The sequence below is a fragment of the Mustelus asterias genome, unplaced genomic scaffold, assembly GCF_964213995.1.
Source record: "Mustelus asterias unplaced genomic scaffold, sMusAst1.hap1.1 HAP1_SCAFFOLD_113, whole genome shotgun sequence".
Classification (NCBI taxonomy): Eukaryota; Metazoa; Chordata; class Chondrichthyes; order Carcharhiniformes; family Triakidae; genus Mustelus; species Mustelus asterias.
The window spans coordinates 763676-790992 of NW_027590154.1; the positions used below are offsets into that span (position 1 = coordinate 763676).

At 50.7% G+C, this 27317-nt stretch overlaps 1 protein-coding gene across 1 annotated transcript in view; it reads left to right on the forward strand.

Annotated features, from left to right (window-relative positions):
* Positions 1 to 27317, forward strand: part of LOC144484515 (uncharacterized) — a 225139-nt gene that overhangs the window by 88784 nt on the left and 109038 nt on the right. The gene's annotated exons all lie outside the window — the stretch shown is intronic.

Sequence of the window (27317 nt, forward strand, 5' to 3'; positions counted from 1 at the left end):
CTGGTGAGAATATTTACTCAGAATGAGTTAGAATTAAACTGGGGCGGCACGGTGGTACAGTGGTTAGCACTGCTCGCTCACAGCGCCAGGGTCCCGGGTTCGATTCCCAGCTTGGATCACTGTCTATGTGGAGTTTGCACATTCTCCCCGTGTCTGTGTAGGTTTCCTCCTGGTGCTCCGGTTTCCTCCCACAGTCCAAAGAAGTGCAGGTTAGGTGGATTGGCCATGATAAATTGCCCCTTAGTGTCAGGGGGACTAGCTCGGGTAAATGCATGGGGTTATGGGGATAGGGTCAGTGGGATTGTGGTTGGTGCAGACTTGATGGGCCGAATGACCTCCTTCTGCACTGTGGAGATTCTATGAGATTATTGCAGGACCGGCTGGTGTTCAGCAGCTGAGAAACCTGGAATCTGTAAAAAAGGGGTCTGACTAATCAACAAACGGGGGTAGGTAGCTGACTAAGAAGTTAAGAAGTGTTGTCAGGCATGTGAAAATTATTTTATCATAAATTTGTGATAAGAACTGTGAGGGACTTGTGACCTGATAGTCGGTGAAGTGACGGTATACTCCAAGTAGCACTGGACTGAAAAGCAGACCTCTGAGAGTAGATTCTAATGGTTATAATCTTACCCAAGCATGGCCAGTGAAAAATCAGAGCTCAAGTGGGGACCGGACAGGTCTCTTACCTGCCATTTGGAAACTAAGAACAAGAAACTTATCGATTAAAATGATTAGAGAATAGAGCCAATCTTTCGAGTCTGGATGACACGTCATAAGAGCTCTTATAAAGGGACATCCAGACTCGAAATATTGGCTCTATTCTCTCTCCACAGATGCTGTTGGAACTGCTGAGATTTTCCAGCATTTTCTGTTTTTTTTTAAAGATTCCAGCATCTGCAGTATTTTATGATTAAATGATTCGGTCTGATTGGAATCCCCACGACCCTCCCGCAAAACAGAGGGAGTGGTGGCAAAGGGAGAAAAAGGATAAGGATGATAAAGTCTGGCTTCTGATTTTCCGAGCTCATGTAGAATTAACAAAATGAGTGAAGCAGTTTATAAAGAACAGAAGTTACCCATCCCTAACAAAAACTGATCAAATTAAAGTAAATAGATTGAGGAATATAACAAAAAAAAATTAATCGATGAAGTTTAAAATCATTTGTTTTGTTTTAAACTCGTGTAAAGTGATGTAATTGTGTGCCAAGTTTTTGCTGCTCACTCCCCATCCCTTTAGATTCTGTAGAAAAGTTAACTCTTTCAGCAGACAGTTCATTTGTTTTTAAATCGCCTGAAAACTCGTGTCTATTTTAGTTCATAATTGAAGATTTATGGGAATTGGCTAAGATGGGCTTTTGACATTTTTAAAGTATAAAAAAGTGGTCTTGAGAAGGCAATTTGGGAGAGAGAGGTGGAGGGAGAGATGTTTACAGAGAGGTGTTAAGAGCTGTTGGTTTTACAAGTTATCCATGTTTTTGGAGCGGTCACTTCATGTCCTGGTCTGAGAGGGATGGAGAGAAGTCTGTTCAATTGTTAATGTTAAACTTTCGCTATTAACTGTTAATCGACAATCTGTTTTTATCTTTCTGACTTGTTAAATTTTTAATGATTATTAAACTTTCTGCATTCACCATTTAAAGTATTCTTTCTTGCCATATGGTTAAGACACTGGAACCTGGTGTGATTTACGATTAGGGAGGTTATTGTAAACAAGAGAACCCCATAAATCTTAGTTCAAATAAATCAAAGTTCTGACAAATGGAATGTTATCCTTTATTATTCCGGACAAATGTGAGGTAATACATTTTGGAAGGTCTAATACAGATAGAAAGTATACAGTAAATGGCAGAACCCTTAGGAGTATTGATAGGCAAAGGGATCTGGGTGTACAGGTACACAGGTCACTGAAAGTGGCAATGCAGATGGAGAAGGAAGTCAAGAAGGCATACGGCATGCTTGCCTTCATCGGCCGGGGTATTGAGTTTAAAAATTGGCAAGTTATGTTGCAGCTTTATAGAACCTTAGTTAGGCCGCACTTGAAATATAGTGTTCAATTCTCGTTGCCACACTACCAGAAGGATGTGGAGGCTTTGGAGAGGGTACAGAAAAGACTTACCAGGATGTTGCCTGGTATGGAGGGCATTAACTGTGAGGAGAGGTTGGAGAAACTTGGTTTGTTCTCACTGGAGTGACGGAGGCCGAGGGAAGACCTGATAGAAGTCTACAAGATTATGAGAGGCATGGACAGAGTGGATAGTCAGAAGCTTTTTCCCAGGGTGGAAGAGTCAATTACTCGGGGGCATAGGTGTAAGGTGTGAGGGGCAAGGTTTAAAGCAATTTTGGGCCCCACACCTCAGGAAGGACATACTGGCACTGGAGCGGGTCCAGCGGAGATTCACACGGATGATCCCAGGAATGGTAGGCCTGACATACGATGAACGTCTGAGGATCGTGGGATTATATTCATTGGAGTTTAGGAGGTTGAGGGGAGATCTGATAGAAACTTACAAGATAATGAACGGCTTAGATAGGATGGACGTAGGGAAGTTGTTTCCATTAACAGGAGAGACTAGGACGCAGGGGCACAGCCTTAGAATAAAAGGGAGTCACTTTAGAACAGAGATGAGGAGAAATTTCTTCAGCCAGAGAGTGGTGGGTCTGTGGAATTCATTGCCACAGAGGGCTGTGGAGGCCGAGACGTTGAGCGTCTTCAAGACAGAAATTGATAAATTCTTGATTTCTCGAGGAATTAAGGGCTATGGGGAGAGAGCGGGTAAATGGAGTTGAAATCAACCATGATTGAATGGTGGAGTGGACTCGATGGGCCGAATGGCCTTACTTCCGCTCCTATGTCTTATGGTCTTATGGTCTTAAAGGAGATGTACAAGGCAGGTTTTTTACACAGAGAGTAATGGGTGCCTGGAACTCGTTGGCGGGGGAGGTAGTGGAAGCGGATACGGTCGTGACTATTAAGGGGCGTCTTGACAAATACATGAATAGATTGGAAATAGAGGGATGTGGTCCCCGGAAGGGTAGGGGTTTTTAGTTAAGTCGGGCAGCATGATCAGTGCAGGCTTGGAGGGCCGAAGGGCCTGTTCCTGTGCTGTAATTTTCTTTGTTCTTTGTTCTATTATGAGAGAAATTGAACATAGAAATAAAGATGTTGTAGTTCAGTTATACAGGGCGTTGCTGAGACTGCATCTTGAATACTGGGTGCAGCTTTGTCTCCTATTTAAGAAATGATACAAATACATTGAAAGTGGTTCAGAGGAGATTTAATAGATTGCTTCCCAATTCTTGACCCTCACAGTATAACTTTTGTCCGATTTTTCTTGTCTTCATCTCTGACAAAGAGTAATCCTAACTCAAATTTTGGCTCTATTCTCATTGCTGTCAGACTTGCTGAGATTGTCCAGCATTTTCTGTTTTTGTTTCAGATTCCAAAAACAGCAGAATTTTGCCTTTATACTAATTCTTGTTCGATAAGGGCATCAAAAGTATCAGGTGGAGCACGAGAACGCAACACAAACAGATCAGCCATGATCTAAATAAATGGTGGAGCAGACTCAAAGGGCCAAATGGCCAATTTCTGCTCCGATGTCGAATGTTGGTCACAAATTCCTGAGAATTGTGAAACAAGACTGGAAGATTCACCTTGCTTGTGTTAGTGGGAAAATGTCCAGGAGAACCATCACTGTGAAGGATGGGATTAAAGGTTGCCAGACTGGAAAAGGAGGAGTAAAGAATCACTTTGGGCTGGTTTTTGGAGAAAGTGTCAACATTCCAAGGCAGGGTAAAATATATCCATTGAGTGGATATTTAATGGTGTTAAGAGTAAAAGGGCAAAGTTTAATTTTACAGTTTAAGGGCTATGTTCCCTATAAAAAAGTGTTTAATCATTGTTGCTTCCAGTTTGTTGGAGGAAACATCAGAAAACTTGAAGTTTTGTTGTGTGAATCTTTAATTTGTTTACTGGGTTTAGAATTCATTTTTAAAAAATTGTTGATCATCAGAGATCTTAACAGTTCATTTAAAGCCACACGTTTCGACTTCCCATTTGAGCCTGGGGCACCTTTCTGTCTCTCTACTGCTCGTGTCAATGACAGCCAGGCGACGGAGCTGAGGGCTGAATTTAGCTGAGAATAATGGGGCCTGCGCCCCAGTTGGGAAACTGCCATGGGCGTCGCACTAATAGAGAGACAGGAAGCTGTTGGAGGACTGAGTGGGAAATGGGCCTCCAACCAATTGTTATATCAGTCACTCAGAGCTAAAGAGAAACCTGTCTCTTTAAATACATATACAGGGAAGAGGCTGCACTGAAATCTGCCCTTCAAACCTGCACAAAAGCAGGAGGCTGAGATTGACAGGCTGCAGGAGGAGTCCATTCAGCCCATCATGTCCCTGCAATCTCTTTGAAAGGACTCTCTGATTTATCCAACTGCTCTGCTCTTTCCCCACAGCCCTGCAAGTTCTTCCCTTTCAAGTCTTTACCCTTTGGAAAGATTCTATTGAATCTTTCAAGCAGATCAGAACAACTTGCTGTGTCAAAAAGTAAAATCTCACCTCCCCCTCTGACCCCATTGCCAATTACCTGAGAGGGACTCACTTTCTGTTAAAGAGCCTGCCAACCCCTCTCACCCACTTTCCCTAAAGTGCATCAATTTCATCAGAAAAAATCCAGAAAAATCAAATATTTTTACTGATAAAAGTTCATTAATGAAACAGAAAATGACTTGAGGATCAAAGACAACCAGAGTAAAATTATGTTCACAATGTTCTGGACACAAATGGTTTCTCTTTATCTGTTCCCTGACCTCTTTGTGGTAAAGGCAGAATTCTCTGGATAGTAAATATATACCTGAACAGGCGCCGGAGTGTGGCAACTCGGGGAATTTCACAGTAACTTCATTGCAGCGTGAATGTAAGTCTCTTTGTGACTAATAAATAAACTTTAAGACATTGACTTTTACAACTTCATGTGGGTGATCAGTCCGTAGAAGAGTAACCCTCTCTGGCTCCTTCTTTGACAGGGATTCTTGTGGAATTCTGCCTTGGGAGTCTGGCTCCTTCTTTGACAGTAATTTCCTTGGAACTCAGCCTTTGGAGGCTTCAGAATTTGGTTCACAAGGAAGACCTTCGGAACCTCTACTTTTATCCCCAAAGTGACCATTACCACACGTCAGAGTTGGGCCTGTTGTAACATGACAATTGGTCAATTTAGTCTCCAGATTAATTGAATTGGATCCTCAATTACTGACACCACTTTCTCTCATTATCTTAGACAGGAATACAATAGAACTGGTTCATGCTGTCCCTTTATCTGATTCTATACAATCCCTTATTCACACAGTTTCAAATGTTGAGGCTAATCAGAGCTTGAAGATCCTCCAGCCGCTCCTATTTCCTTCCCCAGTCTGAAAGATGTGCTGGTTTGGTGCATTGGCCATGCTAAATTCTCCGTCAGTGTAATCCGAACAGGCACCGGAGTGTGGTGACTAGGGGATTTTCCCAGTCACTTTATTGCAGTGTTAATGTGAGCCTACTTGTGACACAAATAAATAAACTTTAAAAATTTATCTTCATTGCGTATTCGTTACATACACAGCAATTAAGATTTTACATTTTAAAAGCAAATAAAAACTCAGTCTTTTACTATAACGACTGATTCATTAATTGTAACTCAATTCAGGGTCACTGCTTATTCAATCACCATGATGCCCCCTCCGTGGCCAATTCCTGAACGCCCCCGCCGTGCACATCTACCGCCCTTGGCAGAGATTCACCCCCTGCCGTCCCCCCCGATCACCCTCCCCCCCCATACAAAGCTCCCCCCTTGGTGCCCACCCTCCTTGCATAAGCATCCAGTCATTGTAAATACCCCTCCACTAAGCCCGACCCATCCCCTTGGCACTGCCCATGGTACACTTATGGTGCTCAACTGGGCACTGCCAGGAGGGTACTGAATGTGGCATTGCCCAATGGGCACTGCCGCTGACCACCATGGTGGCTTCAATGGCCTCCGATCCCACACACCCAGTGTAGCCCAAGCACCTGGTCCCCGCTGGTGAAGACCAGTAGTGATTCTCGGCGATGTGACGTCTCGCCAGCGAGTGGGGGAAGCAGCCATGCTGAACCCACCAATCACATTGTAATGTAGGCAACTCTGTGCAAATAACCTTCACTCCCTTTCTGGGAATGAAGCTGGCAAAACACGGGCCGGGAAGATAGCAATCCTTTAGTCTCACACGCTATCTTCCTGGCTCACCGGTCTAATCGAGCGGCGAGTCGAGCCGGTAAGATCGCCCCCTGTATCTTTCTTTCACACTCAGACTGAACAATCAGCCTTATTCTTGAGGCAGATTTCACAGAATATAATGTCCTCTCGCTGATCAAAATGAAAGAAGAAATTCTTAGTTTAAACAATTCCTGCTCGCTACACGGATTCCACAAGCATTGAGGTGAATACAGTGTGGTAACAACAAAATGACAACAATACATTCAGTAACAACACAAACTTAATTTAAACTTCATCTTTTTTTTGTTATATTCCTCAACCTAATTTTCTTAATTTGATCAGTTTTTGTTAGGGATGGGTAACTTCTGTTCTTTATAAACTGGTTCACTCATTTTGTTTATTCTACATGGGCTCGGAGAATCAGAACCCAGACTTTATCATCCTTATCCTTTTTCTCCTTTTGCCACCACTCCCTCTGTTTTGCGGGAGGGTCGTGGGGATTCCAATCAGACTTAATCATTTTATCATAAAAGTGAAAGACTGCGGATACTGGAATCTGAAACAACAACAGAAAATGCTGGAAAATCTCAGCAGGTCTGACAGTATCTGTGGAGAGAGAATAGAGTCAATGTTTCCAGTCTGGATGTCCCTTTATAAGAGCTCTTCTGAAGTGTCATCCTGACTCGAAAGATTGGCTCTATTCTCTAATCATTTTATCGATGAATTTCTTGTTCTTAGTTTCCAAATGGCAGGTAAGAGACCTGTCCGGTCCCCACTCGAGCTCTGATTTTTCACTGGCCATGCTTGGGTAGAATTATAATCATTGGAATCTACTCTCAGATATCTGCTTTCCAGTCCAGTGCTACTTGGAGTATACCGTCACTTGACCGACTATCGGGTCACAAATTTATGATAAAATAATTTAAATAATGCCTGAGAACACTCTGAACCAACTACCTATCATCGTTTGTTGATTGATCAGGCCCACGTTTCACAGATTCAAGTATCTCAGCCGCTGAACACCTGCCGATCCTGGAATAAGTTTAATTCTAACTCATTCTGAGTAAATATTCTCACCAGGTCCTCTGTTGGGGCCCTGCTAAGCAGCTTTAATGGTCCGTGATTGCAGAAACTGAGCAGTCACAGGAATGTGGTCAAGATAGTCCAGTCCCATAATGCCTCACATTCAAACTACAGTCCTTCAATTATAACAGAATATGTGGCTGTATGTAGCTGCCTCGGCCGTGGTCAACCCCAACACTGCCTTCCTGAACTGCTACAATGCCTGAGGTGTAAGTACACCCACAGTGCTGTTAGGGAGGGATTTCCAGCTTTACATTCCTGACACGATTCTGACAGGTTTCGATAAGGTGGACAAAGGAAAGCTGTTCCCATCTGCTGATGGGACAAGGACAAGGGGGACACAGATTGAAGGTTTTGGGTCAGAGATGCGAGGGAGGGGAACGTGAGGAAGAATATTTTGATGCAGTGAATATTAATGGGCTTTAACTGGCTGCCTACGAGGGTGGCGGAAGTGGAGACAATAAACAATTACAAAGGAAATTTGATGGGGATTTGGGGGAGTTTCAAACAGAAATGCTGACTAAATATCTCTGAAGTTCCGAGCACCAGCCACTGGAGGCAAAGTCATGAGACCGGCCAGTCCCGCAGAAAGAAACCCTCGTCCCTCCCCATTGACCAACTGTGAGAACGAACAAAATGCAGTCCTGGATGTAATTGAGAGCAGAAACAATAACAGCAGAATTCAACCCCTGGAATCACTCGTGAACTTGTTGGTGTCTCAGCAGCTGGGATGAAACTATGAATCCCTTCCCACACTGAGAGCAGGTGAACGGCCTCTCTCCGGTGTGAACTCGCTGGTGTGTCCGCAGGCTGGATGAGTCAGTAAATCCCTTCTCACACTGAGAGCAGGTGAATGGCCTCTCCCCAGTGTGAACTCGCTGGTGTGTCCGCAGGCTGGATGAGTCAGTAAATCCCTTCTCACACTGAGAGCAGGTGAACGGCCTGTCTTCAGTGTGAAGTCGCTGGTGTCTGTGCAGGTGGGATGACTGGGTGAATCCCTTCCCACACACAGAGCAGGTGAACGGTCTCTCCCCAGTGTGAACTCGCTGGTGTCTCCGCAGGCTGGATGATGTTCTAAATCTCTTTGAGCAGTGAGAGCAGCTGAACGGTCTCTCCTCACTGTGAATGCGCTGGTGGAACACGAGTTCCCGAGAGCTTTTGAATCCGCTCCCACAGTCAGAGCATTTAAAGGGTCTCTCATTGCTGTGAGTGACTTTGTGTCTCAACAGGTGGGATAACTGAATGAATCCCTTTGCACACTGAGAGCAGCTGAACGGTCTCTCCCCTGTGTGAATGCGCTGGTGGGACATCAGATGCCGAGAGCTTTTGAAACCACTTCCACAATCAGAGCATTTAAAGAGTCTCTCATTGCTGTGAGTGAGATTGTGACTCAGTAGGTGGGATAACTGACTGAATCCTTTCCCACACACAGAGCAGGTGAACGGCCTCTCCCCAGTGTGACTGCGTTGATGAATTTCCAGCTGAGATGGGTGCCTGAATCCCTTCCCACAGTCTCCACATTTCCACGGTTTCTCCATGGTGCGGGTGTCCCTGTGACTCTCCAGGTTAAACAATCAGTTAAATCTCACACAGAACACGGGTACAGTCTCTCCCCGCTGTGAATGCTGCGATGTATTTTCAGGCTGTGTTACTGGTTAAAGCTCTTTCCACAGTCAGTGCACTGGAGTAGACTCTCTCGGGTGTGTGTGCATCCTGGAGCTTTTCCAGTCATACTGATGTTTAAAGTGTTCTGAAGCAGAAAGAACAGAGAAACATTTCTCCTTCCAGATTCAAAGGCTGCTAATATTCAGGTCCCGATGAATTGAGTGACTCTGTCAGAAGATGATGTGTAGTTTGGATTGAGATTTCTGTCTGTAAATACTCCCCTTCTGATGTCCTGCAAAACGGGTTTACAAAAATAATCACCGTCAGGACAGGATAGAAGTTAAGAACTGACAATTTCAGTAGAATATTCTTTCCTCTCTCATTCCCCAAAAACTGTAAATCTCCATCCCACACACTCTCCCTCCATTCTCACTCTGCTGTATCCAATATTCACCCTCCCAATTCTCCTGAAGGTGCTGATTGAGGCTGACTGACAGATTTATGCTCACTGCTTCCTGTCCTGGACACAGAGCTGGAAATCTCCATGCAGGCTGCCAGACAGATATATGTCTATCTGACTGGACTAACAATGTGTGGAATGTACAGACTGGACTCCCTTCCTTTCCCTTCAGTGGCGAAGGATGGACAAGTCACCAGGACCCAATGAACTGCACGCTCGGCTTTTAATGGAGGTTGCTGAAGAGATAGTGGACACTTGGTTGTAATTTTTCGTAGCTCACTAAATTCTGGGAGGGTATTGAAGATTGGAAAACAGCCAATGTGACTACCTTGTGCAAAAAGGGAGAAAGGCAGAAGGCAGGGTTAATTTAACCTTGCTAATTTAACATCTGTTGTTGGCAAGATACTGGAGTCAATAATCAAAGAGGAAAGAGCTAATCATTTAGGAAAGCTGAATATGATCAAACCTCGTCAAGATTCTTTTATGAAACATAAATCATGTTTGACAAATTCGCTTGAATTCTTTGAGAATGTAATATGGGAGAGTAGATTGAGAGCAAGCTGTAGATGTAGTGTATTTAGATAGGGTGGCACAGTGTTTACCACTATTGCATCACAGCACCAGGGACCCGGATTCAATTGCGGCCTTGGGTGAGTCTGTGTGGAGTATGCACATTCGCCCTGTGTCTGCGTGGGTTTCCTCCGAGTGCTCCAGGCTCTCCCCAATGATGAGTGGGTTAGGTTGAATGGCCATGCTAAATTGCCCCTTTGTGTCCCAATAGAAGTGGATAAGGGGGATTAATGGGATAAAAATGTGGGGTCATGGGGATAGGGCCTGGGAAAGATGTTCTGTCGGAGAGTCAGTGCAGACTCGATGGGCCAAATTGTCTCCTTCTGCACTCTAGGGATTCCATGATTCTATGATTTCCAAAAGGCATTTGACAAGGCGCTGCATAAGAGACTGGCCTATAAAGTAAAGCTCCATGGAATTGGTGAAGTGTATTAGCATGGATTGAAAACTGGCCGTCACATAGAAAACAGAGAGTTGGAATAAATGAGTCTTTTTCAGAGTGGAAAGATGTAACTAGTGGAGTACCACAGGGATCAGTTCTTGGCTCGCAATTGTTCATTATTCAATTAATGACCTGGAGGCAGGAACAGAATGTAAGGTTTCCAAATGATACGAAGATAGGCGGAAGGACATGTTGTGATGAGGATATTTTGATTCTGCAGTGTGATATAGATAGATTGTGATGAAAACCTGGCAAATGGAGTTTAATGTGGAGAAGTGGGAGGTCATGTATTTCAGTAGGAGAAATAAGAGAGATTACCTACATAGAGAGGCGGTGCAGGTGAGTGAAGTACAGAGGGATCTAGATGTTCTTGCACATGAATCACAAAAAGCTAGCAGGCAGGTCCCACAGTCGGTAAGAAGAAAAATGGAATTTTGACCTTTATTGCAAAGGGGTTGGAGTTTAAAAACAGGGGGGGTTGTGTTGGTGAGGCCTCACCTGGAATACTGCGTAGTTTTGATCTTCTTACTTAAACAAGGATACAGTAACATTGGATGTAGTCCAAAGGAGATTCACCAGGCAAATTCCTGGGTGAGAGGGTTGTCCTATCAAGAGAGAATAAATTGTCTAGGTCTGTATTCCTTGAAGCTTTGAAGACAAAGAGGTGACTTTATTGAAACATAAGATCCTGAGGGGGCTTGACAGGATAGACGGTGAGATATTTTTACAAGTGCAAAAGTCTCGAACAAGCTAAATGGTCGGTCATTTAAAACTGAGGTGCACAGAAATTTCTTCCCCCAGAGGGTGGTGAATGTCTGGAATTCTCTCCCCCACAGGTGGAGGCTGGATCACTATAAGTATTTAAAGTGGAGGTGGATAAATAGTTGATAGATCGAGGAATAGAGGGCTATGGGAAAAGGCACACAAAAGGAGTTGAAGCCGGCATAGATCAGCCATGAAGGGCCTGGTGGCCACTCCTGCGTCTATTTCTCGTGATCAGTTGCTGCAAGTCAACAGTTTCCCCCCCAGAATGAAAAAAGGAATGGAAGGGGGGAGAAAAGAAAGTGTTTTACTCACAGATGTTGAAGACAGAAGGAAGTTTGAGTCTGAAGCTCAATCTTCATTCAGAGAGACCTCTTTTTAGGTCAAACCAAGTAAACAAACTCAAATTAAATCAGGACAAAGTAAAAGGGGCAGCTCCCCAAAAAGGAGGGGGAACAGCCCGAACAGAAATCAAAATGCAAAGGAAACTTAAAAACATCAAATTAAAATGTGGTTATTAGGGTCAATAATGCACCCCAACCCCTGCGGTGCCCAGCGGGCGCGGAAAGCGTCAACCTCGCCCGTGGACACCGCATGCTCCCTCTCCAGGGACACCTGGCCGCGAACGTAGCCGCGGTAGAGGGGAAGACAGTCAGGATGGACGGCCCCCTCGATCGCCCGCTGCCTGGACCGGTAAATGGCGCGTTTCGCCAGGCCCAGGAGCAGGTTCACGAGGAGGTCGCCATCCCGACCCTCCCCTCTCCGCACCGGGTGTCCGTAGATCAGGAGCGTGGGACTGAAGTGCAAACAAAACATCAATAAAAGATTCTTCAGGAAAACATAAAGGGAGTGCAGCCTAAGACACTCAACATAGACATGGTCCACGGACTCCACAAGGCCACAGAAAGGGCAGTCTTCGGAGCCCGTGAACCAGTGAATCCTACGGTTGTGCGGAACTGCTGCATGCATCACCCTCCACCCCAGGTCCCCGACGTAATTGGGGGAGATCCCTCCGTAGAGGGACCTCCAGCGGGGACCTCCGCCGCCCGGCGGCAACAAGGCCCGCCAAGGTGTATCCGGGCGACAGGCGAGGAGGCGGTAGTGGAAGGTGTGCAGCAGCAGCCCGCACAGGAAACGCCTCCGCGCGGTAGAAAAAGGCACGGAGGGCATTTCCGCGAGGCGGCTCAGGCTGTGGGGCACCTCACCCAGGGGAGGGGGCTGAGGCTTTGGGCCAATGTGGAATTCCGCCCGAACAGGGGAACGCTCGGGCGGGATCCCACCGCACGCCTGTGCCGTCTCAAGTTTGCGTGCAGTTTCGGGGCCGAGCACGACCGTCCTAAGGTCTAGGATGGCTTTGGCCGCGCGCCGGACGGACGTCCCCGCGCGCTCAGCCAGCACGCGGGGACTCATCCAGCCCGCTCCTCCGCCATCGAGCACGTCCCCGATTCTGGTCACCCCGGCGTCCACAGCCCCCCTCTCCGCCAGCCACCTGAAGTTATACGGCTGGAGGAGCGGATTCCTGAGCAGCGGCTCTCGCACGAGAGCCGCTACTCCTGACGGGGGAGAGCTGCGTCGCGAGGCGACCTTGTTCCAGACAGTGAGGAGGTCCTGGTAAAAGACGGGCAACTCCTGCAGGGCGGTCGAAGCACGCCCCAGTTCGATATGCAGGAGCTGCACGTCATAATTGAGGCCGTGCCACTGGCGGAAGAAATACGTCGCCATGGCACACCACTGTGGAGGGGGCTCAACGTAAAGGTACCTCTGCAGGGCCTGGAGGCGGAAGGTCGCTATCTGAGTGCGGAGGCACACCAGACCTTGTCCGCCCTCCTCAAGCGGGAGATACAGGACCGCAGCAGGGACCCAGTGCAGTCGATTGCCCCAGAAGAACCGCACGAGGGTTCTCTGGATATCGGTGACAAAGCCAGGGGGAGGGGTCAAAGGGACCAGCCGGTACCACAGCATGGAGGCGACCAGCTGGTTTATGACGCGAGCTCGCGCCCCGTAGGACAGCACTCGGAGCAGTCCTGTCCAGCGACCCAGGCGGGCGGAGACTTTGGCCTCCAGCTCCCGCCAGTTCGCCGGCCAGGATTCCTCGGCTGGGCAGAGATGGGCCCCCAAGTAGAGGAGGTTGGTCCTGCTCCAGGTGAAAGGCCTGAGCTCCTCCGGAAGGGGGTCCGTCTCCCAAGGACCGACAAGGAGTCCGGAGCACTTGGCCCAGTTGATCCTGGCGGAGGACGCGGCGGAGTACACCGCCTGGCATTCTCGCATCCTCCGCAGGTCAGCCGGGTCCGTGAACATGAGGAGCACGTCGTCGGCGTAAGCTGACAGGACCACCCCTACGTCCGGTCCGCGCAGGACCAAACCTGACAACCTCCTCCGCAAGAGGCGCAGGAATGGCTCCACGCATACGGAATACAGTTGGCCGGACAAGGGGCAGCCCTGCCGTACTCCTCTCCCAAAGCGAAGGGGCGCCGTCAGGGACCCGTTAACCTTAATCAGACACTCTGCGGCAGAGTACAGTAATCGGATCCGGGCGACAAAATGCGTCCCGAACCCGAATGCCCGCAGAGTCCCGAGTAAATACTCGTGCTCCACCCTGTCGAACGCCTTCTCCTGATCTAATGACAAGAAGGCGCCCGACAGACCAGCCCTCTGGGTGTGATGGATTAGGTCCCGGACCAGGTGGAGATTGTCATGTATGCAACGGCCCGGGACCGTGTAGGACTGGTCAGGGTGGATCAAGTGGTCCAGCACGGATCCAAGGCGTGAAGCCATAGCCCTGGCAAAGATTTTATAATCCGTGCTGAGGAGGGAGACCGGGCGCCAGTTCTTGAGCAGGTGGAGATCCCCCTTCTTGGGCAGCAGGGCAATGACGGCCCTGCGCCACGAAAGGGGCATCTCCCCGGTAGCGACGCTCTCCCCCAGGACCCCCGCGTAGTCGCTCCCCAGGACGTCCCAGAACGCCCTGAAGAACTCTACTGTCAGCCCGTCCAGCCCAGGGGCCTTGCCCCGGCTGAGGCCATTTAGGGCGCCGGTCAGCTCGGCCATGGTGGTAGGGGCCTCGAGCCTGCCGACGCCCTCCGGGCCGACCTGCGGCAGGTCCTCCCACAGAAGTCTGCGGGCATCCTCGCTGGACGGATCCGGAGAGAAGAGCGAGGTGTAATACTCCCGGGCAATGGCCCGGATGCCCTCCGGATCCGAGACGGGGGAACCGTCGTCGGCCAGCAGCGTAAGGAGCTGCTGACGGTTAGCCCGCCCTCTTTCCAGCGAGTAGAAGAAGGGGGAGCCGCGGTCCAGGTCCACCTGGAACTGGAGCCGCGACCTCACGTACGCGCCGCGAGACCTGGCAAGCTGCAGGTCTCGCAGCGCGTCCTTCTTCTCCCTGTACTCCGAACGCAGGGCCGGGTCCGCGTCAGGCCGACTGAGACGTGCCTCCAGGTCGAGCACCTCCTTCTCCAACTCCTCGAGCCTGGATTTCCGCCTCTTTGTCGACCCCCTCGCGTACCCCTGACAGAAGGTACGGACGTGAGTCTTGCCCACATCCCACCAGAGCCTCAAGGAGGGGAAGCCTCCCCGCTTCCTTCTCCAGCCGGCCCAGAATCGACGGAACGAGTCCAGGAAGCGCTCGTCCTCCAGCAGCGTGTTGTTAAAGTGCCAGTACGCGGACCCCCGCCGGATGCGAGACGGCGCAAAGTCCGCCCACACCAGGCTGTGGTCCGTGCTCGACACCGGCCGCATGGAGACCGAGGACACGCCGGACACGTGCGCCTTCGAAATGTAAAGGCGGTCGAGCCTGGACGCTCCGACTCCAGGCCTCACGAAAGTGAAGGCGCTGGAGCCAGGATGGAGATGTCTCCAGACGTCCACCAAGTCGTGGGACCCGATCAGGTCCCGCAACTTCACCACCGCCGGAGTGCGCAGCCAGGGGCCGGTGCGGTCCCGTGCCTCGAGGATGCAGTTGAAATCTCCCCCGAGGATAATGCATTCGCCCCCCGCGATGGTGTCGATGTGAGCGGACACTTTCTCGTAGAAAGTCGTTTGCTGCGGTCCTGCGGTCGGGGCGTAGACATTCAGCAAGTGAATGACCACGCCCCCCTCACGGACCGTCAAGTGCAGCAACCGGCCTGGCACCGGCTCCTTGACCCCCAAGATCTCCGGCTTATAACGCGGGGCCAACAAGATAGCCACCCCGCAAGAAGCGAGCGTGAGGTGGCTCATGTAGACCCCCCCTCGCCACTCCAGGAGCCATTGGGCTTCGTCTCCCGGAACGGTGTGGGTTTCCTGCAGGAAACACACCGCATACTTCCCGTCACGGAGGACCGAGAAGTTCTGGAACCTGCGGTGTGACCCACTGCTGCCGTTGATGTTGAGGCTGGCTATGGTCACCTTCATGTCAGCAGCTTTGTGCCACCGTCACCACTTAACTAGGTGTGTGGGGGGGGCGCTGGCGCAATTCTCACCAGTCCACCCCCCACCTTTTCGAGCCTGTGGAGGAACCGCAGTACCCAGCGCCGCTCTATTTTCTCCAGGCCCGCGGAGGCATGCGAGCATGCCTTCACGGACCGGACGAGCTGCGCCAGGTCCGGCCAGTGGCCGAGGGCTAGCCGGATTATGTCGGAGCGACCGGAATGGTTACGGATAAAGACCCTGAGGTCCTTGGAGGGGATGAGGGACGACTCGGTGGGGGGCACGAGGGAGTCCCCCGCCTCGCTCTGGGCAGACTCTGAAAGTGTCCCCGTGCCCTCCACCGAGCCGCTGACCTCCTCAGGGCGGTCGCCCCTCGACTCCGAGTCCCCCGCCGCAGGACGTACGGCGGGCGGCACGGAGCCACCAACTAGCCCTAGCCCCTCCCCGATCCCACCCCCAGGATCGGTGGAGGAGGGGTTCCCCCCGGGCTCACCTTTCCCGGATTGCGGGCCCCCGTGCGACGGCGGCCCAGCCCCCCCCCCCGCCCCAGACGCTTGGACACCCCCCAGGTCCGGTGTATCCTTCGGACTGAGGTTGGGGATGTCCAGCGTCCAAGGTCGGGACGGAGAGGACGAGTGGATCGTCTCTTCGCCACCGCCGCACGAGGACATGAACATTGGAGTGTCGCCCCAGTCCCCCGACAGACTGAAGAAGAACTCCGGGTTGTAACCGGCCGGGTGGAACGGAACCGTGGGGGCCCCGCTGCCACCCGGCCCCGGAGACTCCTCGCCGGGGGACTGAGGCAACACATGCTTGGATTTACAGGGTGCCTTGCCCCCTTTTTTCGCGGGACAAGGCACAAAGACAGGTGGGGGCACGGCAGGAGATGACTCACAAGGGGGGAGGGGCACGCAGACCTCGAACTCTACGGTGCCCGAGGGGCCCCGCCTCTTTTTGTTAACCTGCCCTCGGGCAGGCGAGGCCCCTCGCCCTCCGCCCCTCTTCGCCTTGCCGCGCCCCCCCTGCTCTCCCGTCACTTCCCCCCGAGGTGGCGGCGTCGCCAGTTTTGCCGGCTCGGGGTCGCTTACCCCCCCATGCTCGGGCCCATGATCCCGGGCGCCGGACCCAGCACTAGGCCCCGGAGAGCCCACGGGCCCGGCAGATGGTGGTGGTGGTGGTGGTGGGGGGCGCAGGTGGAGACTGAGGCGGTCCCCGAGCCGGCTGCCGGGGTGGTTGGGGTGTTTTCCCTGGGGGCCGGGGTTCCGGTACCCCCCTTCTTTTTTGTAGGTCCCTTATGGGCCTTTTGGCCGCGCGGGGGCTCCGCTCCCCCCCCGCCGGCAGCTGAGGTGGCAGCTGCTGCCGGCGTGGCCTCCCCTCGCGGGGGGGCAGATGGTACTCGCTTGGGGGGAGAGGGGGCTGCGGTGCCAGCTGCGGCCGCCTTGGGTTGGTGGTCGGCGGCCTTGGAGACGGGGCAGTTTTTCCTCACGTGCCCCGCCTCCTTACAGGCATGGCACCGCACACCGTCCGCGGACCAAAAGACCCGGTACGTGGTCCCCTCGTGGGGGACATTGAAACCTCCCTCCAGTTCCTCCTCCCGGGCCAGGCGGACAAAAACCTGGCACCGGAAGGAGTAAATATGGCGGAGGGAGGGGTCCCGAAGGCCGAGCGGGATCGGCTGCACCCCGGACCTGACCTCCCCCAGTAGATGGAGGTGGGGGAGGAGGAGCTCACTCGGTAGGAAGGGCGGGACGTTTGATATTACTATCTTGTGGGCGGTGGCCTCCAAAGGGTCCACCGCCAGGAACGTCCCGCCCACCGTGAGCCCCTTTTCCAGGGCGAGGCGAACCGCCCGCTCGGCCTTCAGGAAGAATACGGCCCGGCCGTACATCTTTGAGGCCGCGACAATGGCTGAGGGGCCGACAACCCCAGCCATTGCCTTAACGCAGGCCTCGATAGACATGTCGGGGTGGGCGTAGCACTTCACCCCGAGCTGCCGCGTGATTAGGGAGAATGGCGGCAGGGCCTTGGGAGCGGCGGGGGCTCTGGCAGCCGCCACGCCCGCATAGGTGGGCCGAGAAGGCCCTGCCACCGGCGACGCTGGTGATGTCGCCATGGTATCAAGGGAGTGCTACACCCACCCCGAGACTGCCCAGATGCACGGCAGGGCGTATATGTGGAGGGAAAAATAAGGGAGGGTGGGGTAGGTGGGTAGGGGTGTAGGTGTTCTCTCCCCAGAGTGAGAGAGGGAGAGAGGAGGTCGGAGCAGTGGGAGGGAGATGAGGCACAAGGCCGGTGCCCCAGTCAGGAGGGAAAAAGGGGAGGGTGCACCAATCTTGGGGACAGCAGCAGTGGGTAGGGCAATTAGGAAAAAAAGGTCTTCACCCCCCCACTGCAGATGGAGAAGAGACAGTCCAAACGCCTTCGCCCCCCCCTTCTCCTCCAGTTACTCTCTGTCCTCTCTTCCTCCCTCCCCCCGGGGAGAGCACACCCTCCAGAGGCCGGATGGCAGGCAAGCAGGCAGTCCAGACGGCAGGCAGCCCAGACGGCAGGCAGTCCAGACGGTAGGCAGGTAGGTAAGCAGGCCAGACGGCAGGCAGGCAGGTAAGCAGGCCAGACGGCAGGCAGGCAGGTAAGCAGGCCAGACGGCAGGCAGGCAGGTAAGCAGGCCAGACGGCAGGCAGGCAGGTAAGCAGGCCAGACGGCAGGCAGGCAGGTAAGCAGGCCAGACGGCAGGCAGGTAAGCAGGCCAGACGGCAGGCAGGCAGGTAAGCAGGTCAGACGGCAGGCAGGCAGGTAAGCAGGCCAGACGGCAGGCAGGCAGGTAAGCAGGCCAGACGGCAGGCAGGCAGGTAAGCAGGCCAGACGGCAGGCAGGCAGGCAACAGGCAGGCCGGGCAAGGCAGGCAGCAGCTCACCTCCCTCCTTCCTCCCCGCAGGGAGCCAAGAACAAACAAACAAAACAAAAACAAACAGAACCGGGCGTCTTCTTAAACAAACCCACCCCGGAAACAAAGTGCAGGCGCTGCCCCAGAGGAGGCACGTTTCAGGCCGTCTGAAGCTCAATTCTCATTCAGAGAGACCTCTTTTTAGGTCAAACCAAGTAAACAAACTCAAATTAAATCAGGACAAAGTAAAAGGGGCAGCTCCCCAAAAAGGAGGGGGAACAGCCCGAACAGAAATCAAAATGCAAAGGAAACTTAAAAACATCAAATTAAAATGTGGTTATTAGGGTCAATAATGCACCCCAACCCCTGCGGTGCCCAGCGGGCGCGGAAAGCGTCAACCTCGCCCGTGGACACCGCATGCTCCCTCTCCAGGGACACCTGGCCGCGAACGTAGCCGCGGTAGAGGGGAAGACAGTCAGGATGGACGGCCCCCTCGATCGCCCGCTGCCTGGAACGGTAAATGGCGCGTTTCGCCAGGCCCAGGAGCAGGTTCACGAGGAGGTCGCCATCCCGACCCTCCCCTCTCCGCACCGGGTGTCCGTAGATCAGGAGCGTGGGACTGAAGTGCAAACAAAACATCAATAAAAGGTTCTTCAGGAAAACATAAAGGGAGTGCAGCCTAAGACACTCAACATAGACATGGTCCACGGACTCCACAAGGCCACAGAAAGGGCAGTCTTCGGAGCCCGTGAACCAGTGAATCCTACGGTTGTGCGGAACTGCTGCATGCATCACCCTCCACCCCAGGTCCCCGACGTAATTGGGGGAGATCCCTCCGTAGAGGGACCTGCAGCGGGGACCTCTGCCGCCCGGCGGCAACAAGGCCCGCCAAGGTGTATCCGGGCGACAGGCGAGGAGGCGGTAGTGGAGGGTGTGCAGCAGCAGCCCGCACAGGAAACGCCTCCGCGCGGTAGAAAAAGGCACGGAGGGCATTTCCGCGAGGCGGCTCAGGCTGTGGGGCACCTCACCCAGGGGAGGGGGCTGAGGCTTTGGGCCAATGTGGAATTCCGCCCGAACAGGGGAACGCTCGGGCGGGATCCCACCGCACGCCTGCGCCGTCTCAAGTTTGCGTGCAGTTTCGGGGCCGAGCACGACCGTCCTAAGGTCTAGGATGGCTTTGGCCGCGCGCCAGACGGACATCCCCGCGCGCTCAGCCAGCACGCGGGGACTCATCCAGCCCGCCCCTCTCTCATCGAGCACATCCCCGATTCTGGTCACCCCGGCGTCCACAGCCCCCCTCTCCGCCGGTCTGCGCCTTCACAAGACTCTGGACACAATGGGTAAAGAGAGATAGAGAGTGAGAGATGGATTCATATATATACATGATGAGAGAGAGAGAGAGAGATTGCCCCAATACAAACACACTCCCCAACCTCTCTATCCCCCTCCCCAGCAACTATCTGAAGCTAAATTAATGTCACAACATCACTGCCATCTTTTACCCAAAACCTAGCTTCAGACCGTGTGCCTCTATATTTAACCAGCCCGTCTCTGACATCTCCTCCAGTCACACAACCCTGTGAGATGTCTGCACCGCTCTAATTGTGGCATCATGAGCGTTCCACATGCAACATGACTTGCATCGATAAACTCTCATCTCCAACATTTCAATTGAAATTTCAAAGCTCAATGGCTTTGAAGCCGAATGGTCCAGATTGCCATGGCCTTCAATGTGAACAAGTTGTTTGTGATGTCACTACAGAGGTTGCCTAGGAAACAATGACTGAACACAGGGGGTGAATGTGAGAAGCTGAAGTTTCCACTTGAAGACATTCCCAGTGTCTCTGAGCAGCTGAACTGGGGAAGCCTTTGGGCAGAGACTGTGCTGCTGCTATTGCCCTTCCCGGCCACCAGGTGTCGCTGTGACGCTCCCGGGGGCTGCTCCTCCCAGTGTCACCTCTTGCCCACTCCGGCCCATGCTCGTTGGCGGGACAGCAGGGGGGTCTGTCGAGGGGGCGGGGCGACCTGTGCGCATGTGCGGGACGGGAATGCTCCCAGAGGTCAGCGCGCGGGACGCCGCCGCATTGATGCCGTCTCCCCTGGCAACGCAAGATGGTCGCCGCCGCCGTCTCCCTTGGCAACGGAATATGGCCGCTGGCCGTCTCCCTTGGCAACGCAAAATGGCCGCCGGCGGTGGGTGTCATTGCGGCGCACGCGCAATGAGGTCTGTCTGCAGCCATTGTCCAGATTGCCCCCAGTGGATGGGGTTGGGATTGTGCAGCAGATGGAGCAACAATCCCAGTTTCAATAGGGGGACAGAAGCTGCAATGCTGCCCCCTGTTGGTCACTTCTCCCAGTCTCAGCATTGCAGAGTGTTTAAACAAGAGTGCATTGTCACAGCAGCACCTTGACCTTCAGTTTCAGTTTATTTATTAGTCTCAGAAGTAGGCTTACATTAACACTACAATGAAGTTACTGTGAGAATCCCCTAGTCGCCCACACTCCGGCGCCTGTTCGGGTTACACTGAGGGGGAATTTAGCACGGCCAATGCACCCTAACCAGCACATCTTTCAGACTGTGGGAGGAAACCGGAGCACCCGGAGGAAACCCACGCAGACACGGGGAGGGGACAGCCCGGGGGAAAGCTCCATTCCAACTGTCCCTGGAGTGTCAGATTAACCTGGGTCACTCACGCACCCCCGGCTAAGACTCACCTCCCTCAGACAGTGAGACCCTCCTGTATCACTCACCTTACTGTAGTCAGATACCCTCAGACTCAGCACTGGGCCCTGGGCGTGTTCTTTAAATGCTGCGACCTATCGTGGAGGAAAGAATTGGGAGGATTTTGATTTGATTTGATTTATTACTGTCGCGTGTATTGGGATACAGTGAAAAGTATTGTTTCTTGTATGCTGTACAGACAAAACATACCGTTCATAGAGTACATCGGGGAGAAGTAAAAGAGAGGGTGCAGAATGTAGTGTTGCAGTCATAGGTAGGGTGTAGAGAAAGATAAATCTAATATGTAGCAGGTCCATTCAAAAGTCTGAGGGCAGCAGGGAAGTTCTTGAGTCGGTTGGTACGTGATCTCAGACTTTGTATCTTTTTCCTGACGGAAGAAGGTGGAAGAGAGAATGTGTGCATGAGGTCCTTAATTATGCTGGCTGCTTTTCTAAGGCCACGGGAAGTGTAGACAGAGTCAATGAATGGGAGGCTCGTCTGCGTGATGGACGGGGCTACATTCACGACCTTTTGTAATTTCTTGCAGTCTTGGACAGAGCAGAAACCATACCAAGCCGTGATACAGAAAGGATGCTTTCTATGGTGCATCTGTAGAAGTTGGTGAGAGTCGTAGCTGACATGCCAAATTTCCTCAGCCTCCTGAGAAAGTAGACGTGTTGGTGGGCTTTCTCAATTATAGTGTCGGCATGGGGGGACCAGGACAAGTTGTTGGTGATCTGGACACCTAGAAACTTGAAGTTGAGACCCAAATGACAAGTTGTCATAGTGTCATAGATGTTTACAGCATGGAAACAGGCCCTTTGGCCCAACTTGTCATGCTGCCCTTTTTCTTTTAACCCCTAAGCTGGTCCCAATTCCCCACATTTGGCCCATATCCCTCTACATCTATCTTACCCATGTAACTGTCTAAATGCTTTTTAAAAGATAAAATTGTGTCCATCTCTACTACTACCTCTGGCAGCTTGTTCCAGACGCTCATCACTCTCTGTGTGAAAAGATTGCCCCTCTGGACACTTTTGTATCTCTCCCCTCTCACCTTAAACCCATGCCCTCGAGTTTTAGACTCCCCTACCTTTGGGAAAAGATTTTGACTATCTATTGTGTGTCAACCATAGAATAGCCACAGAATGAAGGAGGCCATTCAGCCCATTCAGCTGGTGTCGACTCTCTGCTAGAGCAATCGAGCCAGTCCCACTGCTCCACTTTGTCCCTGGAGCCCTGCAAATCTTTTCCCATCAGCTTCCCATCCCAATTCCTCCGGAAAGACAGCGAGGAGCAGAGAGGAAAGAGGGACTTGGGGAGTGGAAAGTTTCATCTGATGTTCTTGTTGGCAGATGCTCTGTGGCGGATAAAGCTGGCAGCCACCTCCAGAAAGCAGCACAGAGTGCATGGAAGGGGCAGGATACTGCGAGGGCTGGATAGAGTGAACATGGAGAGGATGTTTCCTCTCGTAGGAAAAGCTAGAAACAGAGGGCACAACCTCACGCTAAAGGGGTGATCCTTTAAAACAGAGATGAGGAAAAATTTCTTCAGCCAGAGAGTGGTGAATCTGTGGAACTCTTTGCCACAGCAGGCTGCGGAGGCCAAGTCATTGAGTGTCTTTAAGATAGAGTTAGATAGGTTCTTGATTAATAAAGGGATCAGGGGTTATGGGCAAAAGGCAGGAGAATGAAGATCAGAAAAATATCAGCCATGATTGAATGGCGGAGCAGTCTCGATGGGCCGAGTGGCCTAATTCTGCTACTATATCTTATGGTATGGTCTTAATGCTGCATCAGTCCATGTATGTGTTTATTTGATCCTGACTCTGCCTATATTTAATGCGACCAGGTCACTGTTATTAATGCACTAGATTATGCCTCTGTTCGAATTAAGGTCGCATTACTCTACGGTTCTGTGAGGGGGAGAGATAATACGATACATAAATATGCTGTGCTAAAAACATCTGTATTCAGCAGGATCCTGAAACAGAAACTATTGGATCGACAGTGCATGCAGCGCAGCGTTTGATATCTACTTGCAATGCAGTCAGCAGAATTGGATTTCAGATATCACTTTTTCCAGTGCCCAAGACCAGTCTCCATCCCAGAGAGTTGTGTCTGTCGGAGGATGCAGAGAAATGTGTTCCCCCAGCCACTTTTCACATTATTGCACCTTGTCTAGCGCAGGAATAACTGAGTCCGTGCCCAATATAAAATGAACGTGGACATAGTCAAGTGCAGAACTAAGACCGCATCCAATTTAGTACAGAGACAGGTCTACAATAATAGAAGCAGAGTCACTGTCGAGCTTAATGTAAACCGAGATATGGTGACGTGTAATATAAACTGAGACAGCATCTAGTTTAGTACAAACAGAGAGCACATCTAGTGCAATATGAACAGAGACAGAACGTTCTTTAATATAAACTGACGCAGAGATTAGTTAATTTAACATCAGCAGACCAGAATCACAGACGAGTGTATTATAGAGACAGGGCCTAGTGTCCCATCAAACATTCCAAGGACAGGTGTAGCATGTGTTTAGGTACCGAATGTTAAGCTCCCTCCACATTGCAACATTAAACACTCCCAAGGCAGGTGTAGCACGGGATAGATACGAAGTGAATCTCCATCTCCACTGTGCTAATCATACATTCCCAGAAAATGTAGGCTGTTTAGAAACAGTAAAACTCTCTCTACACTGTCCATTGAAACAATTGGGTGGCCGGGACAGGACGAGTTAGATCCAGGGAATGACCAATATACATTTTGGAGAAAAGCTCTTTCGATATTGTCCAATTAATTGAATTAGATTAATTTAGTTAGAAGCCTATTAATATGGCTGAGAGAATACATGAGCTGGAGTTTGACTTGATGTTGTTGACAATGACCTGTCGTGGAGAGACAAAGCAAGAGACAGAATCAGACAGGAGAAAAACACAGAGAGATAAAGCACAGGAAATCTCCACAAATATATTTGCCGTGGCATTATATTTCGAGATTAGAGGGAATCTTTCCTACTTTTGAACACAGAGATGTTCATAGCCTTTTTTGCGCATATAACCGATGAAGAAAAATGTCCAAAAAACATTCACGACTGGAATCCGTTGATTTATATGCATGTTTGTCTATTTCTGTGCTGTGTTGATGGGGAAATTTTTGTTGTGTTTTTCTCAATCAATAAATTTATTCTGGGATTGCTATTTCTATGTTTACTTACACAAACACCTCACTGGTTAGAATGAAGTATCACGGCAGCAAAACCAGATAAACAGTCACTTATTGATTGGTTTCAACTCAAAATAACTGTTTAATTTAAGTATATTGACAATTGGTTCAAAATGAATAGAAGCTTTGTGAATACCCATTAGAGCAGATGCTATTTAATTCAAATAAAGAGATACATTCTGATCAAGAATTTGTTCAGAGTATTCTGATGTCACAATAAATGAAACATATTTGAACAGGCTGCAATTCCACTGAATACCAATTTTATTGATGATTTGATCTACTTAAACTGGACAAGTTAAGACATCAGGCAACGAAATGAATACAATCACATTAATCTGGGTGGAGCTTAGAAACAGGAAGGGAGCAGTCACTATGTTGGGGGTGTACTACAGGCCCCCCAACAGCCCGAGGGAAGTGGAAGAACGGATATGTCAGGAGATACTGGATAGGTGCAGGAAAAATAGGGTTGTTGTAGTGGGAGACTTCAATTTCCCTGGTATAGACTGGAAATCGCTGAGAGCAGGGACTCTGAATGGGGAGGAATTTGTAAAATGCGTACAGGAGGGTTCTTTGGAACAATATGTAGATAGCCCGACTAGAGAGGGGGCTATACTGGACCTCGTACTGGGGAATGAGCCCGGTCAGGTCTTCAAAGTTTCGGTAGGGGAACATGTGGCAAATAGTGACCACAATTCTGTTAGCTTTAGGATAGTGATGGAAAAGGATGAGTGGTGTCCCAAGGGTAAGGTGTTGGATTGGGGGAAGGCTGACTTTAGTGGGATTAGGCAGAAATTGGCAGCACTTAATTGGGAGAGGCTGTTTGAGGGTAAATCCACATCTGGCATGTGGGAGTCTTTTAAGGAACAGTTGTTAGGGCTACAGGACAGGCATGTGCCTGTTAAAAAGAAGGATAGGAAGGGTAGGATTCGAGAACCGTGGATAACAGGGAAATTGAGGGACTGGTCAAAAAGAAAAGAGAGGCGTATGGTAGGTCCAGGCAGCTAAAAACGGAGGGAGCTCGGGAGGAGTACAAAGAAAGTAGGAAAGAACTCAAACGGGGAATTAGAAGAGCAAAAACGGGTCACAAATTGTTCTTGGCAGACAGGATTAAGGAGAATCCCAAGGCATTTTATTCATACGTTCGGAACAAAAGGGTTGTCAGGGAAAAAATCGGACCTCTCAGGGACAAAAGTGGGGAATTATGCTTGGAGCCCAAAGAAGTAGGGGAGATCCTAAATGAATACTTTGCGTCGGTATTCACAGAGGAGAGGGATGTGTTGACTGGGTGTGTCTCGGCGGGGAGTGTTGAACCGTTGGAGAAAATCTCCATTACAAAGGAGGAATTGTTAGGTTTGTTAGAGAATTTAAAGACTGACAAATCCCCAGGGCCTGATGGAATCTATCCATGGCTGCTCAGGGAGACGAGAGATGAAATCGCTGGGCCACTGACGCAAATCTTTGTCTCGTCGCTGGACGCAGGTGAGGTCCCAGAGGATTGGATGATAGCTAATGTGGTCCCGTTATTTAAGAAGGGTAGGAAGGATAACCCGGGTAATTATAGGCCGGTGAGCTTGACGTCCGTGGTGGGGAAGTTGTTGGAGAAGATTCTTAGAGATAGGATGTATGCGCATTTACAAAGGAATAAACTCATTAACGATAGTCAGCATGGTTTTGTGAGAGGGAGGTCATGCCTCACTAACCTGGTGGAGTTTTTTGAAGAAGTGACCAAAATGGTTGACGAGGGAAGGGCCGTGGATGTCGTCTATATGGACTTTAGTAAAGCGTTTGACAAAGTCCCTCATGGTAGGCTGGTGAAAAAGGTTGGATCTCATGGGATAAAGGGGGAGGTGGCTAGATGGGTGGAGAACTGGCTTGGTCACAGAAGACAGAGGGTGGTAGTGGAAAGGTCTTTTTCCGGCTGGAGGCCTGTGACTAGTGGTGTTCCGCAGGGCTCTGTATTGGGACCTCTGCTGTTTGTGATTTATATAAATGATCTGGAAGAAGGTGTAACTGGGGTGATCAGTAAGTTTGCGGACGACACAAAATTGGCAGGACTTGCAGATAGTGAGGAGCATTGTCAGAAGCTACAGAAGGATATAGAAAGGCTGGAAATTTGGGCAAAGAAGTGGCAGATGGAGTTCAATCCTGATAAATGCGAAGTGATGCATTTTGGTAGAAATAATGTAGGGAGCAGCTATATGATAAATGGCAGAACCATAAAGGGTGTAGAGACGCAGAGGGACCTGGGTGTGCAAGTCCACAGATCCGTGAAAGTGACGTCACAGGTGGAGAAGGTGGTGAAGAAGGCATATGGCATGCTTGCCTTTATAGGACGGGGCATAGAGTATAAAAGTTGGGGTCTGATGTTGCAGATGTATAGAACGTTGGTTCGGCCGCATCTGGAATACTGCATCCAGTTCTGGTCGCCACACTACCAGAAGGACGTGGAGGCTTTGGAGAGAGTACAGAGGAGGTTTACCAGGATGTTACCTGGTATGGAGGGGCTTAGTTATGAGGAGAGATTGGGTAAACTGGGGTTGTTCTCCCTGGAAAGATGGAGGATGAGGGGAGACTTAATAGAGGTGTATAAAATTATGAAAGGCATAGATAGGGTGAACGGTGGGAAGCTTTTCCCCAGGTCGGTGGTGACGTTCACGAGGGGTCATAGGTTCAAGGTGAAGGGGGGGATGTTTAACACAGATATCAGACGGACATATTTTACACAGAGGGTGGTGGGGGCCTGGAATGCGCTGCCAGGCAAGGTGGTGGAGGCGGACACACTGGGAACGTTTAAGACTTATCTAGACAGCCATATGAACAGAGTGGGAATGGAGAGATACAAAAGAATGGTCTAGTTTGGACCAGGGAGCGGCGCGGGCTTGGAGGGCCGAAGGGCCTGTTCCTGTGCTGTATT